Here is a 5,523-nt window from a genome sequence, read left to right as displayed (position 1 = left end):
GTAAAACTTCAGAAAAGGTCTATCGGCAATGTCTGACCTGTCAGGTCCGTGATCCTGGAAAAACTATTTTTGTCTCCAGAGGCGTCAGGACCTCCCTGTGGATCTTTGAACACCTGTAGCTTGACTTCATTCGGTTGCCACCTAGTATGGATTGTTAATATGTTCCTGTGATTGCACATATGTTTTCCGGATGGGTTGAAACTTTCCCCTGCCATGACGGTGGCAAAAAAAAGTGTTAGAGAGGGGCACCTGGGTGGTTCAGTAGGTTAAGCATCTGACTTCGACTTGGGTCATGATCTCACAGCTCATGAGTTCGAGCCCTGCGTCGGGCTCTGTGCTGACCGCTCAGAGCCTGGATCCTGTTTCAGATTCTGTGTCTCCCTCTCTCTCTGCCCTTCCCCTGTTCATGCTCTGTCTCTCTCTGTCTCAAAAATAAATAAACATTAAAAAAATTTTTTTAAAGTGTTAGAGAATATGTTTCCCACTTGGGGCATACATTCCAGAGTCTCTGGTGATCAAGGCACCTGCTGCACAGGACAAATCATACAAGCCTTAACAAAAACCTTACAAACTCCTTGGAACTGACACTGTCCCTGTCACCCTCAATCATCAGGTAAGGCTGAGTGACTTAACGGGATCCTCCAACCTAAAATTTTTTAAATTGCCCAAACTGCTGGCCTTCCCTGGCCCAAGGTATTGTTGCTGGTCTTGCTGACTGTTTGTTCCCAGTAACTTTTTGGGATCTGTAAATTCACTCCACATGCGAGAGTCACTGCAGACCAATGTCTGCTGTCTGCAGCCTTCTGCAACCTTCTGACGCCTCATGGTCTTATGCTACTATGACCAGTTACTGCAAGGTTCTAACGTCTTCTGCTGAAGCCTAGAACCAATCAGGTGAAGAAGCCTTTTTCACGCACTTCCCAACGCCTCATCGGGCCCCTGGGTGGCTGCTTAGAAAGCCACGTCCCTAGGTTCCACACCCTGCGACGTGATATCACACCCAAATTCACAAGTAGAGAGGTGGCCCAGCACAGGGGAGGTGTCAACCAAGAGAGAAAGAAAGAAACAGTGGAAGGTATCTGAGAAAGCTAAAGTTTGTGCCCCAAGGTACACATCAACTTGAGGAAGTGAATAAAACCAGAACAAACCATGAATAAAGGTGATCCGAGCCAAACACTGAGCCTATTTGTAAGTGCCCCTATTTGGAGAATTTGAGTGAAATTTTCCTTCCCAAGGTTTAGAGAAAGGGGCTCTGGAGTAAAATCAGAGATTAAGCGAGCCCTGCCCCTTCACAGCTGAGTCCCTGAGCTCCTTCTATCTCTCTGTCTGCAAATCGAGAACACTCCTCGCCTCTGGGAAATTAAAATAACAGGGGTCTCTGGCTGGCTCAGTCAGTGAAGCAGGCAACTCTCCAACTCAGGGTTGTGAGTTAGAGCCCCACATTGCAGGTACAAATCACTTTTAAAAAGATAATATCCCTAGATTGGCACACGCTCATGTTTAATAAGTCCGTAGACGGTTTCTTCCCCTTCTTTCTTATTTTATGTAACATTGTTCATCTGTCACAATGATGAGATACTCAGCAGAGGAGTTTAAGACCTGAATAACTATCCGTGACCCCTTTAAAATCTCTCAGCTGTACATTTCAGGTAAGAAAGAAAGGTAGGGTGACTATAAAGGAGTTATTAGCTGCGAGGTATGAATTTTAATGAAGTTTAATTTTAGAACAATTTTCTGAATGTTATCCTCAGCTTTCCTCACTCAACAAATATTTGTGAAGCATCTACGTGTCAGGAATAGATTCCTAGACCGTGTTTCGGTGAATGGGCACCTTTGGAGGTGGACACTTTCAGAATCTGATGTTGCAATCAGAGCATCATTTTGGTAACAGTGAACTGTGAGAGCAAATCTTCCAGTGTCTTTGCAGCTCCGGAAGTGGGCTTGGGGATATTGCTGGCAGGGGTCACATGGTAACTGCTATGACCCAGAGGGTGACTCCAGCTACCTTCAGGGACTTGGTCTTTATTCAGTCATGTCTTGCTTTGGCACATGCTGTTCCCAGTAACTGGATTTCACCTCCTCATCCTTTAAACAAACAAACAAACCAACAAACAAAAACTTCTCCTCTGAACAGCCTGGCCTTCCCTTTCTCCACCATCACCCCAGGGTAGTTCAGACACCTGCCCTCCACCCTGCTCTATCACAGCACCCCCTGCAACCTGCGGATTTCTGGTCTGTATTTCCACACCAGATGAAGGGCTCCTTGTGGACAGAATCACACTGACTCATCTGGCTAAGCCTAACACATGCTTGGCACATAGCTGGCACCCAATGGAGGAAAGAAAGGCAGGAGGAAAACAGCAAGGAAACCGACTACATTAATACCTCAATACTTGACCATATACATAAATATGTAACTCCATGAATATAGAAATATGTATACGACTGGGTCAACACGTAAAAGAATAGGCGTTTTATACATTTATGTAGTATGTAGAACGTGAATTTCGACGAAGTAATTCTGCAAAGTTGTTTTGGTTTTAAGCTTCGAGTTTCAGCGTCTCAATTCAGTGGGCAAAGAATCATCATTTTTGTTCTTGCTGCAGAAACTGAAATAGAGAGAGAGAAGATTGTATCATCCAATTTACTTATTAGTCACAACTTATAAATGGATGGAAACCCCATTCAAACGGAGTTCAGGGAATTTATTGGCTCTGGTAATTGGGAGTCCAGGGAGCATATTATCTTTGAGAATAGCTGGATCTGGGGGCTTTTCCTGCTTCTCAGTTCCGTTTTCTTCCAGGCTGACTTTATTCAGATTCAGATTTACATCATTGATCCTTCTAGCAAGTTCAGTGAACAAAACAACTGTGTTCCAGCAGCGGCAGAGGAAGTCTCAGAACTGAGTCCCATTAGTATGTCTTGAGTCCTGCGCCGATCTCTGAACCCATCCCTGTAGGTGGGCGTGGGGGGCAGGGATGTCCAAACAGGCCTGGGCCATGGCTCACCCCCAGAGTTTGGGCCTGTGTCAGAGCCCCCTGAACACCATGGGAAAGAGTGGGAGGGGTGCGGCTCTCCAAAAGGACATTCAGCTGCTGTCAACAGAAGAGGGAATGGTTTCTGGAAGGCAGAGCAGTATGTGATCAAAGTAAAGTGATGACAGAGAGTGGAATTGATGGCTTTTTTTTTTTTTAAGTTTATTTTTGAGACAGAGAGAGACAGAGCATGAATGGGGGAGGGTCAGAGAGAGAGGGAGACACAGAATCGGAAGCAGGCTCCAGGCTCTGAGCCGTCAGCCCAGAGCCCGACGCAGGGCTCGAACTCACGGACCGCGAGATCGTGCCCTGAGCTGAAGTCGGACGCTTAACCAACTGAACCACCCAGGCGCCCCAAGGAATTGATGGCTTTCTACGGGATAGAACTTTCAAAGTGCTTCGGGTGGTGGGGGTGGAGAGCGGGGTTAGTTCCTGAGCTTGGGCAGTAGCCCTGGGAATAGAAGGGAAGGAGGGAGTGGAAAGATAACTGGGAGGGAGCTTGGGAGAGTCAGGGTAATGATCAGGCTATGCTGGGCAAGCAGACAGAACAGACAGGGAGGCAAGCAAGACAGCCAGGTGACATGTGGACTGGACAGATGGCGTGAAGACCAGAGCTTCAAGGGGGACTCTCGTGCATGAGTTCTATCCTGAAAGCAACCCCATTTCCCTTTAACGTCATTAAAACCTGGGAATCTCATTTCCTAGTTTGGGGAAACTTCCTTACGCTCTTTCTTCATTCAAAAGGAACCTGGTCTTTGGAATCTGGCTTCCGAAAAACACGGCGACTCCATTATTATTATCACTATTAATCTCCTGATTGAATAGGGAGAACATTGGATTTGCAGCCTAACAAAGCTTGTCAAACCCTGCTCCCCCACTGGGCAGCCACGTTGACCAAGTCCCTTCCCTCTCGGAGCCTCAGTTTTCCAAATCGTAAAATGGGGGTGAACCAGAACTACCTCGTAATATTCTTCTAATGCATATCAGCCACTAGATAATACCCACAATACAGCAAGTGCTCAGCTCCTATTAGCTGCTATTTTGTGATTCATGGCGCTGTAAAGTTTATAGGTCTAAAAAAACCCGGTAATGAGTGCTTCATAACAAGATCGCAACTAAAGCCAGCATTGGAAGGTCCCCAGATGCGTCTACAGCACTGGAATTTTTCATTATGAAGCAAATGCTTCCACTTTCTGAAAATCAACATTAAGCCGGGGACTTTTTTTTTTTCTCCCCAGCACCACTCAGGCTTCCCAGAGGGTAGCAGTACTTAGATAATTCATTTTTAAATCAGCTGAGCCACGTGAGAAAAGGTCACGCCTTATCAAAATACTGCGTGGCAGAAAGGAGCAAGAGGGGAGCTTGGCTGGATTTGAACTTGAGCTGCGGCCTGCACTTTTGTGGGCAAGTCAACGACTTGCTGTTTTTCCCACCGTGCAGGCCCACCCCTCATCCCCCAACACTCACTGATTACTAGGCATTAGCCATTACTAGTCATTAGTCATTAGATTATTAGCCATTAGCCTGGGGACAGGGCTCCAGGAGACCTGACCTTTGCCCTAAGTAGCTCCTGATCTACAGCAGGAGTTCGTGAACTGTATAGAGAGCCAGATAGTAAGTATTTTAGACTTTGCAGGCCACATGGCTTCTGTCACTACTCATCCTAGTCCATCGCACAGAAGTAGCCAGGGACAATCGGTAAACAGACGGTGGGGCTGTGTTCCAACAACACTTTACAAGTGGCCCTAGTTTGCGCTTTGTTTATTCTTTTACTGACAGAGAGGTGTTCAAGTTTCCTACCTTATTCAAAGCAATTGGCAGTGGAAATTGTTTGCTTAAAACACGAAATCACTGCCCCTCCCCTGTTCATGCTGTGTCTCTCTCTGTCTGAAAAATAAATAAAAGTTAAAAAAAAAAAAAAAATGGGGACGCCTGGGTGGCTCAGTCGGTTAAGCGTCTGACTTCGGCTCAGGTCACGATCTCGCGGTTCGCGGGTTCGAGCCCCGCGTCGGGCTCTGGGCTGATGGCTCAGAGCCTGGAGCCTGCTTCCGATTCTGTGTTTCCCTCTCTCTCTGCCCCTCCCCTGTTCATGCTGTGTCTCTCTCTGTCTGAAAAATAAATAAAAGTTAAAAAAAAAAATTAAAAAAAAAAAACCACGAAATCAAAACTTACACAAATATATCTTGGGCATTTTATTTCGCTCTACAGCATATTGAAATAAGAAACCACCTTGAGCTAAATGCTAAGGAAAATATTACTTGGTCGTGAGCCACAGCTCAAACCGTGCTCAGAAGCAAATACGTAGCTTTCAATGCCTATATTTAAACAGAAGAAAGTCTGGGAGACCCTCCTCTAAGAATCCGTCACAAGAAGTTAGAAAAAGAAGGGCACATTAAACCCAAATGAAATAGAAGAAAGGAAATAATAAAGAACAGAAATTAATTCACTAAAATGGAGACAAATTAAGTCTTGCATGGAGAGCATCAAG

At 45.7% G+C, this 5,523-nt stretch overlaps 1 non-coding gene across 1 annotated transcript; it reads left to right on the top strand.

Annotated features, from left to right (window-relative positions):
- Positions 1 to 4,965: 4,965 nt before the first annotated feature.
- Positions 4,966 to 5,050, top strand: TRNAR-UCG. The gene has a single exon. It is a non-coding gene; the product is annotated as a tRNA-Arg (tRNA).
- The last annotated feature ends 473 nt before the right edge of the window (positions 5,051 to 5,523 follow it).

This window comes from Panthera leo, chromosome A1 (genome assembly GCF_018350215.1).
Source record: "Panthera leo isolate Ple1 chromosome A1, P.leo_Ple1_pat1.1, whole genome shotgun sequence".
Taxonomy (NCBI): domain Eukaryota; kingdom Metazoa; phylum Chordata; class Mammalia; order Carnivora; family Felidae; genus Panthera; species Panthera leo.
The sequence above is the reverse complement of the archived record's forward strand: the minus strand, read 5'-3'. Positions and strand labels throughout refer to the sequence as shown.